This window comes from Camelus bactrianus, chromosome 7, assembly GCF_048773025.1.
Source record: "Camelus bactrianus isolate YW-2024 breed Bactrian camel chromosome 7, ASM4877302v1, whole genome shotgun sequence".
NCBI classification, from domain to species: domain Eukaryota; kingdom Metazoa; phylum Chordata; class Mammalia; order Artiodactyla; family Camelidae; genus Camelus; species Camelus bactrianus.
In genome coordinates, this window is record NC_133545.1 from 91,606 (window position 1) to 105,789 (window position 14,184).

At 43.8% G+C, this 14,184-nt stretch overlaps 1 long non-coding RNA gene across 1 annotated transcript; it reads right to left on the minus strand.

Moving 5' to 3' along the window:
- Positions 1-543: 543 nt before the first annotated feature.
- LOC123619112 (uncharacterized) lies at positions 544-13,780 on the minus strand. Its single transcript, XR_006727652.2, has 3 exons — positions 13,325-13,780; positions 5,640-6,334; positions 544-4,895 (listed from the first exon to the last, which is right to left on the minus strand). It is a non-coding gene; the product is annotated as an uncharacterized LOC123619112 (long non-coding RNA).
- Positions 13,781-14,184: the final 404 nt, after the last annotated feature.

Here is a 14,184-nt window from a genome sequence, read left to right on the forward strand (position 1 = left end):
CCCATCCCCTCAGACCCATGTTATCTCCTTGCTTATTTTTGTTGGATACGTAATGTTATTTGCCCCAGCCCTGTGCCTCTTCAGGAAAGACTCAACTGAAAGGGAACCTGAGAAGACATGAAAGAATTCTCTCCTCCATCATGCTGCCTGTCCACACCAGACCCTCCCCCTGTCCACACTAGACCCTCCCCTGTCCACACCAGACCCTCCCCTGTCCACACTAGACCCTCCCAGTGTCCATACCAGACTCTCCCCTGGGCTTTGTGTCCAACTTCTCATTCAAGGACTGTCTGTGGGGCAGCCGTCATATTCCAGGATCTGTGCGGGCTCGGGGAGCACAGAACTGACCAGAACAAATGAAGCTTACGATTTACTGGGAGGTACAATCAATTAAAAAGGTAATTTTAAACAGAGTGTGACAGATTTATTCAGGCCTCAAAACAAGGAGAAAGACAGTGTTTTCCCTTTTTCACTTACTGTCAGAACCACAGGGGTTCCCACCTGCTCATTCCCCCACACCCCACCCCTCTCTCACATGCACTTACCACAGCTGAGACTAGGGATAAACAGCTGCTTAACTCATAAGTGTTGTCCAAGATGACTTCAGAAGTCACATCCATAGGTGATCATGGGAGACCAGATTCTCTGCCAAATCACCGGCTCCTCAGTCACAGCCTGGACTCTGTCAGACCTGCTTTATTTATTAATCACTTGCTTAATACCTGGCAAGACTCAGCTGTTCCAATGAACTTGGACACAGCCACCGTGAAATCACTGGACTTCTTTTCCCTCTGCAACAGTTCTGAGATGATATCACCTCGTTAGTGTGTGGGTGATGCCTCTAAGCACTGCTGATGTTCCAGATCATCTGCTTCTTTTATCACGTCAGAGAATGGGAAGGATTGTGTCATGGTTCAGCTCAGACTGACACTCAGACAAGACAAATCCTGCAGCTTCTCTGCGGTGGGAACCTCTACGTGAATTTCCCAGCCAGTGACCTTTCCACTTTTTAGCACTTGTTCTCAATTAAGGATCCATAATTACTTTTTAAGCCCCCAATTCCTGGTATTGGCCTGTTGATGTGTACACACACGAGACAGCAGCGCTCCAGAGAGACGTGTGCTGTACAAGCCGAGACTGGACACGTCCACCCGGCACGAGGCAGAACAGACTTTGTGTTTTACTGAACACAAAGTATCTTACAGCTCGAAGGACTGAATTCACAACTTCCCCTGCAGGGGGAACCACCTCCCGTCACTAGGGTGCTGGCACCTTAGGACTTGAAGATTTACCCTGAGGATAACAATTTTATTTTAATATGAATATCTAGAAATTTTCAAGACCCAAAAGAATGAGGCTAGAAGGAATGGAATTTCCGATACTAAGTCAGACAATGCACGTGGTGAGTAATCTGACTTCTGCCATTAGTACTCAGGCACAAGATAGGTGGCTGTTCCCCTCTACAAACAGCCACTAAAGTCATTTATGGAGCCTCCATGGTGCTGAGGGAGTCAAGGTAGGGTCCGGCAAAATCAGCCCTATTTACACTCAAATGTGCAGGTACCTTTCTCAACCAAATAGAGTTAAAGTGATTAGTGAGATCAATACATAACAGAAAGGTGCTCCTGGTGACTGTTACAAAGGAGAATCATGTGACAGCCGGGGAGCTGCCCTAGAATCTAGCAGAAGTGAGATGATCTGTGGAGGTCACAGGTTGTAAACAGTGATGGAAGATGGCACTGTTATGATCGTGACTTGGTTCTACAACCTGATTCTCATGAAATCTTACAATCAGGGTTACTCTTAAGTAACACCAAAGCACAGGAAACTTCTCTGGGCTGCTTCTACTTTCCTGAGACCCACACTCTCATTCCTTGGCTTCCCAGCTATCTTTCAACAAACCTACTAAAATAGAACTTTATAAGTGGCTTATTATCCTTCCTTACAGTTCATGGATTGGAAATAGGAATTTCTGGACACAAAGTATCTTACCGTTCAAAGGACTGAATTCACAACCACCTGCAACAGTGTAATTTCAGAATGTGCGTTAGTAGGAGACACATCTGGAGGAGGGCTGGGGATGGTTTTCTAGACACACGTCAGTCAGTGCCCTCACCACGGACACACTTCACCATGGACACGGCAGAATCCCTCTGCAAGAAGCAGACTTGCTAGGAAACACGAGACTCCACAACAAAGAAATGCGGACTGTGGGTTCCTGATCCTCCCAAAGTCACCCGCAGCCGCTGTGAACACCTAAACTCACACCCCAAAGTACATCAGTGCCTGGACCCTGAAGGAGGGAGAACGCATAACTAACGAGAAGAAAGGTCCAAAGAGTGGAAAGTTCACTATCATCAAAAAAAGTTTCCTCATCGAGGGAGATTTGCCTTTATAGTGTTTGAGATTTTATCAAACATAGCATTCACCTGTTCTTTGTATGCTAATAATGAAATAATTAACAAAAGAAGGATAACACTGCCAATCTTCCATTTGCACATAAACATATAAATCATAAATACCATGTTTATGAATAATGTAGATAAACTAGGTATAAGTTTTCCAGTTTCAGCATTTCCTAGATCAGCAATGCATACTCCAGTGAATGTGAAAATGCTAGTTTACTATACTTGAATTTTTCTTACTAGTTACTTACAAATCATAATCCATTGTGCATTTTGAAATTTAATTTCTAATTCTCAATTTGCCTTAATGCTTACGTAAATACCAGGGAGGAATTTCCAAAATATAAAAAAATCCCCTAAAAAAAATTAAAGGCCCTTCAAGTCTTTTCTTTTGACCAGTTTAACTTTGGCTTTCAGGGTTGAAAAATATTTGTTCCTTGGATGACATTACCACTTGCGGTCCCAGTGAAATGGCAGTCAGACCAGGCCTTGCTTTGGATGAAGCTTTGGCCTGAGAATGGACGATCTTAGAGCAGAAAGACATATCCATCAACACAGCTACACAGAATTGCACAACTTAACACTGCAATAACCACCGTTTAAAAACAAAACTTTAGAAAAATGTTTGTTTATAAGTCAGGGCATTAACCAAATTTACAGTTTTCAAAAACCGTCAAAGGTTTTGCAGAGCCCACTTCACACAAGGCGTGCTCACAGCTCAGCGTAATATGTTAATAGCAGAAATGAAAAGTAGAGACGCAGGCAGAATTGTTTAAAAGTCACTGGGACCGTGTTGGGACTTGTTCAGATCTGGAGCCAGCATCACCCTTGCCCTCGTGTACCTGTTTGAGACGGACACTGTGAGCTCGGAAGAGCCCTGGCAGAGGGATTAAAGAGGAGACATGGAGGAGGCGGATGGGGATGGGCAGCCTCTCTCCCTCTGCCCCAGAGACGGGACTTGGAACAGAAAAGGCGCATTTCAAAGGCAGCCTTTGGAACAGGCTACACCGCTCTCTTTCCCCTGAGCAATGTCTGCCACAGTCCAGCTGCGGCTCTGCAGAGGTCTCCTCTTGGGAAGTACCTGTGGTCCCCCCACAGGACTGCTGAACACAGATGGGGTCCTGTAGGGAGCGTCTGTGTTTCCCTTTCCCCCGTGTGTAGACGCCTCCAGTGAGTTTGGCTGCATTATCAAAATGAAAGATCTTGGAAACTAGTTTAATTTTGACATGAGTGATTTCTCTGAATGAGCATTTCTTCTAAATTTGGCTAAGTTAAAGGAGTTTATTCCGTTTGCTTTGTCTAGGCCACTGGGCATGCCCAAACAATATAAATTAGCGGGGCTTTTTAACGGGAGAGAACACTGTACAACTGTCTGGAGGAAGCCAGTTTCCATCCACTCGGGAACATCAATGCCCGTGAACTTAGGCTCCACTGGACACCTGTGGACACTCTTGAATGAGACAGCTGTCACCATGGTAACAGGGTGCTATGGACTGGGTTTGTAAGAACATCACCCTGCGTGGTAAGAACATCACCCTGCGTGGTAACGGGATGCCTCAGGGTCTGATTCGTAAGAGGGTTCATCTACTCTATCTCAAGAAACAGAAAACTCGAAGCTGGACGGTTTCTTAACCACAGAACTGACAAAGATTACAAAGTTATTGTTTTGCAAGTTAAGCCCCTGAGAATTGTAAATGGTATTTATATTAAAATACAGCTTTGTGAGCACTTAGTAGCAAATAACTTTTCATGAAATTATGTGTGATCCTTAATGTCTCTTATAGCCTTCCTGGCACAATGGCTTAGCAATTCTTCTAAAACCACTCAGAAGTGTTTTTGATTTGGGCGCCAGGAGCTATTCGTGGTGCAGCAGGAAGAAAAGCGCTCACTTCGCAGACAGCGCAGATGCGAGGGGGTGTTTCTTTTCTCAATGACACTGTGATACTCGGGTATTTGAAGAATTCCCTGGATGGGAGATCACATGTTAAACTTGGAGTAACTGGGGAAGGCTCAGGGTATGTCACAGAATATTTTGAAAGAGATAAAATTCTTACATTTAATTGCGTAAAACAGGATAGGATTGGTATCAGTTGAGGCCTTTGGGAAGTTACTTTCATAACAAGACACCGTTTATAGTAAGTTTTGTGATTGTTTCTATGCAACTTATTTCTAAATAATGAAGGCTATTAAGTTCATTGTGTGGCAATAATGAAATGACTGCTAAAATCTCATATATTCGTGGGCAGAATAAAGACTCCATGCGAGTGACCCCAAGTTCCAAAGTGAGGGTTGAAATGGACGGTGTTTTCTCAGGGAACATCTGTTTAAATGGCGCTGGTCAAGCGGTCCTTTTCCTTCAGCTGGGTAGGACCTGCACAGGGTCGTTGGGATGGGCTGGTAGGGGAGCTGGGCCAGGAATCCGGAGATCAGAGTTTTAGCCCTGGTGAGTGACCGTGGGCAGGCTGTGCACACTGTGAAGTGTCAACTTTTCTGTGTGTAAAATGAAAAAAAAATGAAAATGAAAATGATAACCTAGGGATCAGGTTATTATTTTCCTACAACTAAATGGCATGTATTCAGACAGTACTAAAACACAGTGACCTGTGAAGAGGCGTCATAAGGAAGGAGAATTCCTCACAACATACAGATTTTCAGACAAATTACAATGAAATAATGAATGCTCTGGAATTTAAAAAACTACATAAATGCTCAGCACGTATACCTTAAAATGATATACAAAGAATTTCCCGTTCTTCATACATTTCTGTTTGAAAGGGTTTCCTCACCGCTCCTTGTCTGTGTTACAAAGCAGTGGTTCTGGAGCCTGGCTGGACTTCAGAATCAGGTAGGTGGTTAAAAAGCGTCAGATGTCCAGGCTGCGCCTCAGGTCAGTAAGATTAGAATCTCTGGGAGAGGAAACCAGGCATTGGCACTTTAAAAGCTCTCCTGGTGATTCTAATATGCAGCCAAATTCAAGAACCACTACTAGAAAGGTTTCCTGTTTCCTCTTCAATCAGTCCTCTGCTTCTTTGCTAGTTTCACCTCCTCCTTCCAACCCTTAACCCAGATGCTCCTCGAAGCTCAAGGTAGAAATTCCTTTATCAGATATGGTAGGGACTAGTAATTGGCTCATTACGTAAAAATTGATTAAAGCAAGGAATCATTTAAAAAACACATTCGTGCTGTTGTGGACGGCAGGGAAAGGTTGGCAAACCCCCGTCCCGGAGTGCCCACCCTTTTGCAACACGACGTTGCTGCTCCTCTCAGCACAATCTCAGGTTTGTCCTCACCACCTTGAATCTGACGGGGTCTTCTGACTTGCAGTGATGATGGAATTCAGCAGGTGTGATGTTGTGGAGTTCTAAGTCCCGGCTACGCAGTTTCTGTTCTTGCTCCCCTGGGTACCGCCCTGAAGCCGGTGCGCGAGGAAACCCAGGCCAGCCCCTTGAGGACGCTGGGCCACGAGGAGGGCTGGCCAACCGACAGCCAACATCGGTGCCATGAATGTGGCCGAGACCGTCTGAGACCACAGGCTCCAGGGGAGTCCCCAGGGGGCCCAGCCACATGAGGGACCCCGTGAACCACAGCTTTAAACGTGGGGCCACAGACTCGCCAACAAGTAAGATGGATGCTATTTTGAGCCACAGTTTTCTGCTGGCTGTCGCACATGCCTGAGTCGCATGAGTAGAAGTTTTTTTCTGGCTTGAACAGTCTTCAGGCCCGTGATGGAGGACTTTTTATTTTAAACAATTAGTATCTTCTTTCTGTTCCTATGTTATCTTTCTTCCATAAACCACACCCATAATATGGCATCTGCTATTCCAGGTTTTGGAATTTTAAAACTAGTTCAAGAAGTTAAAGGCATTGGGGGGGGGGCGTGTCTCAGAGGCAGAGGGTGCATGAGGTCCTGGGTTCAATCCGCAGTACTCCTATTAAAAAAAAAACACACGATTAAAGGCATTTGTGGAGTAATCTGATCCAGACTCCTCAAATTTTACACTATTTTCCCAATCAATTCCAGTTTTCTCCCCCACACATAACTTGGTAGCATATTTTAATGACTCACTCTTACCAAGTTTTTCTTATCAAGTATTTTCAATCTGATTTTCCTAGAAACACTCCTCATTCTTTGTGTACTCACATTTAATCATCTTAATCTTTAGTTAAATTATGTAATTATAATAAGCACGGTTGGCACAAATGGGTTTAAGGACAAGCACTACTGATTTTTGTTAAGCATAAAACCCTAACCTGGGAGGAGAAATACAAGACATACTGGTCGGCTCACGAGCAGCCCTCGGTCAGCACGCCTGAACGTGGTCACCGCGTTTTACAACTTGGATGAGTGGAAGCCGTGAGAACGTTGCCTTTTGTACGTGGTTCTCCATCCTTTATATGGTCCTACGTGCCCTCTCCCTTCAAGGCATGTCCACAGCCATTGTTTCAAATCAGTTTCAGATTTAGAACTAAACTGTGGGTTTTTTGAGTTGCAAACATCTTCCCCCTCAGTTTCTCTCTTGAGATTCTTTTTCATGCCCTCCCTTCATACCCCTCTCTTACACACATTCTAGTTTAAATATTGTGTTTTCTGGTTACTCTGATTTCACTGATCTTCTGACCCTAATGTTCTGTTACACGTATGGGCTGAAATGATTGTTTACACACTGTGGTATCATTACTCCTCAGGTGTGCCAATTAATTTTACGTGTCAGCTTGGCTCGGCCACACTTCCCGCATGTTTGGCCAAACATCAGCCTAGATGTTGCTCTGAAGGTATTTTTGGATGAGATTAACATTTAAATCAGTTGACTTTAAGTAAAGTAGATTGTCCTACAGAGTGTGGGTGGTTCTCACCCAACCAGTTGAAAGCCTTAAAAGAAATACTGAAGTCCCCTGAAGAAGAAGGAGCTCTGCCTCTGGACGGACTAGGGTCTCCAGCTGCAGCATCAGCTCTTCCCTGGGTCTGCTGTCTGCTTCTGGACCTGCAGGATTCAGACCTGCCGGCCCTACAATCTTGTGAGCCCTCTGCTAAATGTAGTTACCTACCAACCTGTCTAACTATCTAGCTATCACCTACCTAGCCTGTTGATTTTGCTACCCTAGGAAACCCTGGCTGGTGCAGGTGCCTTAGTGTTTTTTCTCTAGAGTGTAAGCTATTTGATGCAGTGACCAGAACTGTTCCTTGTACAAGTGTGTACCTGCTGCCAGCCTGTGGTAGTTCATTGAGCGCAAGACTGTGTACATCTTTGTGTTTTAGGTCTATCACAGTGCCTGACACTATAAATGTTTCTTTAATGAATAAATCTCTTACAATCAGATGATTGATTAATAACCACTGAGAGAAAATATAAGTAGAAACGTTTAAATCCTTTGAGATGCCCAGATGAGCATTGCCACTAAGCTATACGCAGCAAACATAGCATTGATAACTTACAAAGTTCTGAAAGAAAGCCAACTTGGATTCTGACTTAATGTTTTCTTTCCAGAAATAAATATTTACAGAAAGAAGATGAAGCTATTGAAATTCAAAAAAGGCAGTTTTAAGGAAAATATTTTCTGCACACAAACATAGTAAATCTATAATATTTCTTACTATTAGGAGATTTTAAAGATTGAAAATGTAATTTCAAAAAAGATATGGATAGATTTGTGGCTATTTTATTTCTTACAAGGAAATTATGGCTATTCATGGTACATTAGCATTTTGAAGCTAACAATGTAGAGAGTATTCCCATTTTTTTAACAGGAAAAAAAGTGGAAGTAAAGACTGAATCCTAGGTGGATTTTATTACAGTTCTACCAAATATATAATTTTAATGTTCAGAATATAAAGATTAAAGCTCATAAGTGGGTATTTGTGAAAACTAAATGAACTCTAAAGTTGTATTTTTAATGTAATATTTTCTTTTTACATTAATAGATTTTAACATGTGTTACAACAAAGAGAAAACTCATTCATTATGTCACTTAGGTACCCAACGGCAAAGAGAAATTGATTTTATAATTTCCCCCCTTTAGTATGGACAGGGAATCGGTGATGATTATAATACAAGTTGATATAATTCAAGTTATTTTCAACTCCTTAAGAAAACTGCAAACTTCTATATTATGTCATTTACTTATGATTCTGTGTATTAAGTGTGCTTCTCAAATCTCCATGGTCTCGCTTAGATTCTTGACATTGGCCACTGTCAAGCGTAAACAGTAATTCGCTACGTATTTGAATATGGGCTAAAACTGTTAAGGCTTATAAGAGGTAGCCTCGTAGTAACCACGACAACTTCTCTTTGATAGGAAATTTCCTTGCTTAAAAAATAACAGGTGCTGATTGCTATGCAGTAGTAAAATGTCAGGCTTCAAACTAAAATTGCATATTGGGTATCATGAGAATTAGTGGGACAAAGTTGCCAAATATCTACAATTTCTCCCCCCACTACCAAGCCTCAGAGTTATATAGTTATTTCAAAATCATAAAATTCTTAAATTCATAAAGCTATGAGAAGAAAATAGAGCAGAATGTTTTACAGTCTTTGAAAGTGGGAGGTCTAAATATTATACCAAAACTATAAATTATAATGGAAAAAAATTAATAAATATGACAAAAAAATTAGTGATTAGTACTGGATATGAGACAAATATGAGAAAAAGTGCAACCTATATGACAGTCAAAAAGCTAAAATTATTCATTTATGAAGAATCTTTACAAAGAGTAAGAATGAGTAATGTGATGACCAACATAGTAACAGCAGCAGACTAGAATGAACACTTAGGAAAAGAAACAATGACTTGTGAACATGAAAAATGTGCTACTTTATTTCAATAAAATAAGTGGCATTTAAGTTTAATGATTTTAAAGTAACTTTTAGGTTGGCAGAGACTAAAGAACAGGACAGCACCCGGAGCTGACAGTAACCCAGCGAAACAGGTGCTCTACTGCACTATCAATGGGGCTGTAAATTTTATGTCATTAAATTAACAGTCATTGCAGAAGATAAATTTGCAACATTCTTTTTTATTGAGAAGTAATTATCATATAGAAACATTCTCTAAAATTTTTTATTTATGTATTTACCCTTAAATGTTATTTATTTATTTATCCTAAAATGGAAAACAAGACAGCCAAATGTATTAAATTTTATGTGACGTGACAGTGAATGGGCTATGAGTGAAGAGGGCTCAAAGCAGACTTGATGAATGAAGTGTATGAGCTTGCGTGCAGGAACTGAATTTTGCTGTTTGGTCCTTTTTCACTTGCTTCTCAGCTGTGTTCTGTACAGATGAGGTTGCAGGTAAGGACTTAGGCAAATAAATGGTTACTGTTTTCTTAAGAGTTTATAAAGAAAGACATTATTTGTGTCCTCTTTGAATTATAGGATTTCAGGTCAGATATTCTTTCTAGACCCAATTCTGTTCTCAAAATCTAAAACTCACAATTTCAAAGTGTACAATTCAGTGGGTTTTTGTATATTCACACAGTTTTGCAGCCACCAGCACTATCTAATTTCGGCAGACTTTCATCAGCTTCCAAAGAAATTCCTAACCCATTAACACTCACTCCCCACTTCTCCTCCCTCCAGTTCCTGGAAACCACTATCCAACCTTCTGTCTCTATGGATTTGCCTGTTCTGGACAAGCACAGTGGACTCAGAATGCGTGGCTATAGACTGGCATCAAAACACAGACAAGTGAATGCACTTCTGTGTTTAAGTTTTCTGGTCGTGCTAGTGGACAGAGGGCTGCTGATGGAGCTTTCCATTCTCGGCCTCTCACCAGGCATGGGGACCTCACCTCAACTGTGTCTCCACTGTGCTGCAGAGGGCCTCACACCAAGTGGTCACTTAACTTTTGCCAAAAGACTGAGGATCAAACAGACTCATTAGGTTGTGAACTCGGGGTGTGGAGAGAACCCTGGGGGCACCCACACAGGCACACCCCACTGCTGGGAGCTGAGATGACACCGTGACCCCCAGAGCCCTTTCTGGGTCACTGCTCACTGCTGGAAATCTCTGAAACGGGCTCACCACACTTGACTCTCTGTACAGGTCAGAAGATGAGACAGCATCTCGCTGTGATGTGGGGCTTTTCCAGGACGTCAGCCCTCACCGTCCATCTGCAAGAAGTGGGAGATAAGGCTGAACCTGCACTGATCCCCAGGAGTTGCCAAGCTTGAAGCCCTTCTTCCTATGACTCCAATAATTCTCTGCAACTTTATTTTCACATCATCTGCTTCTCTTTTTTTGTATATATATATATATATTTTTTTTATTGAAGCATAGTCAGTTTACAATGTTGTGTCAATTTCTGATGTACAGCATAATGCCTCAGTCATACATGAACATACATATATTTGTTTTCATATTCTTTTTCACCGTAAGTACACAAATGGCTTAAAGACTTAAACATAAGACAAGACACTATAAACCTCTTAGAAGAGAACACAGGCAAAACATTACCTGACATAAATCTCAGCAGTGCTCTCCTAGGGCAGTCTACTCAGGCAACAGAAATCAAAGCAAAAATAAATAAACGCTTATAAGCTTTTGTACAGCAAAGGAAACCATAAACAAAACAAAAAGACAACCTACTGAATGGGAGAAAATGTTTGCAAAAGATGAGACTGACAAAGGCTTAATTTCCAGAATATATAAACAACTCACACAACTTAATAAAAAAACAAAAACAAAAACAATCCAAAATGGGCAGAAGACATAAATGAGCAATTCTCCAATGAAGATATACAGATGGCCAAAGGCATGTGAAAAAAAAGCTCAATGTAACTAATTATCAGAGGCATGCAACTCAAAACTACAGTGAGGTACCTCCTCACACCAGCCAGAATGGCCATCATTCAAAAGCCCACAAATGACAAATGCTGGAGAGGGTGTGGAGGAAAGGGAGCCCTCCGGCACTGCTGGTGGGGATGGAGTTTGGTGCAGCTGTTATGGAAAACAGTATGGAGATTCCTCAAAAAACTAAAAAGAGGCTTACTATATGATCCAACAATCCCACTCCTGGGCATATATCCAGAGGGAATTCTAATTTGAGAAGATGTATGCACATGGGGCTATTCACAATAGCCAAGACATGGAAGCAACTTAAATGTCTGTCAACAGGTAAGGAGGCTATGGTATTTATACAGTGGAATACTACTCAGCCATAAAGAAGAATAAAATAATGCCATTTGTAGCAACATGGATGGAGCCGGAGATCGTCATTCTAAGTGAAGTCAGCCATCTGCTTCTCTCTCAGAAGTAAACTAAAGCCCCATTCCTATAAAGTCCTGAACTGTTGGGCTCTGATAAACTGGAATGTCCTTCATCGTTTTATGACTAAACTACTAGATACCAGGCCTGGCTCCCTCACTGGCACTGAAGGGTATTTTCCAAGTTTGTAAGTCTTACGTTGAGAGCCCTGACTGTGGACCTGCTCGCCTCTTGGGGACTGTTGGCCTGGGGCTCAGAGCTCACAGTGGAGGCCTCCCAACCATCTCCGGAGAAGACTTGATTGTGTTCATAATCTCCAAGCCATTACAGACCAGTAAGTTTACAAAAGACAATAGAAAAGAATTTCTAGAAAAAAAATTTTAAAAGATGTACCAAAGTGAGTCCAGGTTTTTATTAGATTTAAAAGACAAAATCACATTTCAGTAAATCAGAGCAAGTACAGTGTGGACAGATTACCAAAAACACACAAGCAGTTCACTGGGAAGTGCACATGCCTGTAAACGTGTGACTCTTTGCTGTTTGGCAGTCATAAGTAAACAAAAACTTATGGAAAGGCAATGCCTGCATGCATGCTCTGAAAGGACACTGTGGATGCCAGCATGTAGAGCCTCTGACGTGACAAGAGCTGCTTGCCTTGTCCATCTCGCCTAAGTGGGAGAGATGGCAGGACGCACGTGACGGGTAATGAACACCCAGCTGCTGCCACCTCCAGTCTTCAGAAGCTTAGAGAAACCACCTGACAGAGGGCTGTTGGTGGCATAGGAAATGTTAAATCACTTCAGCAGGCCTAGAACATTCCTTCTAACTTTGTACAGAATGGAGCACCAGCAGTCAGCACCAGCTGCGCACTCCAGGAAAGCAGAGTCACTCTCTTCGGGGTCGACACTCATCTGAGATGCCACAGGGGGCGGTGTGGACCTGCATCCCCAGGCCAGTGTCTGCCTGGCCACCACGGCAGCGGCCCTGATGGCACCCGGGGTGGTGGGGAGGGGCTGCATTGCTATACGGTTTCTGAAGGCTTGTCTCTGATTCTGCCCTCCCCATCCAGGGCGGACACGGCCCCTTGTGTGGACCCCCTCGGGGCTCCCTTGTGGTGGACCCTGAAAAGGTCTCTTTGAAAAGGAGTTTCATGCACACAGGGTTTTCGAGTGAAATTGCCGACAGAAGTACACACGTAGGGCAGACAGGCCAGGCCTCTCGTTTTACACGAGGAGGGGATGACAGACACACCCCATTGCCAGGACCCTTAGCCGCTCGCTGGGAAAACAGTCCCTCCCCTGGAAACAGACGCAGGGGCCCCAGGAGGACAGCACGGGGTTCCTTCCCTGGAGACCCAGCCTGGTCCCAGCCTGGTGCCTCGAGGACCACGGTCCCCAGACTCAACCCTGCTCCAAGTGGACCCAGAACTAGGCGGCCCCCACCCCCCACACAAAGCAAGAGGTCCACTGTCTCTTAGGCCTAAATGACAAATAATAAATGGCTTATATCGACAACATTTTAGGGGCTCCGAGGCAGTAAGCCCTGAGAGTAGGTGAAGGAGCTGCGGGCAAGGCCAGCAGACTCTCAGCTCCAGATCACGTGGGACAAGTGCCCGGGGCCGCTCCTTCCCTGGCACCCAGATGGCAGAAGCTGCAATAACTGATGAAGGAAGGAGGGAGGGACAGGAGGGAAGGAGAAGAAAGGATAAAAGTCTACCTCGTGCGTCAGAGTCCAGCGTTCTCGACTGCAGGTGAGGGAGTATGTCCCCCAGCGGGTCCATGACTTGTCCTGAAATACGCGGCAAGAGCTCAGGCACCCAGGACGTGTCCCTTCTCTGTGGGTCCACATATCCAGCGCCCACACGCTGGGCTTCTGTGCTGGGACCGGGATTCTAGGACAAACAGTTCTCTCATTCTGTCCCTGGGGGAGCAAACAGGCAAACAGGCCCCTACAAGCTGTAACAGTAACACTGAGACGACCTTGATTTCACCCTGAAGGCAGGAGGCTTTTCCTGGAGAGGTCCCGGGAGCCGAGTTATGAAGGACCAGGATGGACTGCAGGATGGCCAGGGAAGGTGACCAAGGACAGGGCAGGACACGCCAGCTCACAGAGTCGGCAAGGCAGGGCTGGGGCCGAGGGGCTGGTTCCAGGCGTCCAGCCTCAGCCAAGCCCACACCTCCCCAGAGGGAGGAGAAACAGGCCAGACAGCATTGCATCACCTTAGCAAACTTGACAGGGACTCAGCACACTGCTGCCTCAATTAAGGTAGCTGGTAAAAGTAAAGGGGGAAATTCTTACCCCTAATCTCACCACTGGGCATGGCTAACAAAACCATTTGTATAAATTTCCTTACATTCTTTTTTATATGTATGTTTTGTGCAAAAAAAGTAATCATAATATACATACAATTTTGCAATTCACTTTTACAGTAATGGGAAGCGTTTGCTTGTTGGACTGCATGGTCATCCCTGGTGCATTTTAAGTCCGAGAGCCAGAAGGACGTAGACAGCCCTGCTCAGCCTCCTCGTTCCCTTGTGGGAGGGAAGCGCCTGCCAGTCTTCAACCAACCAGCTGAG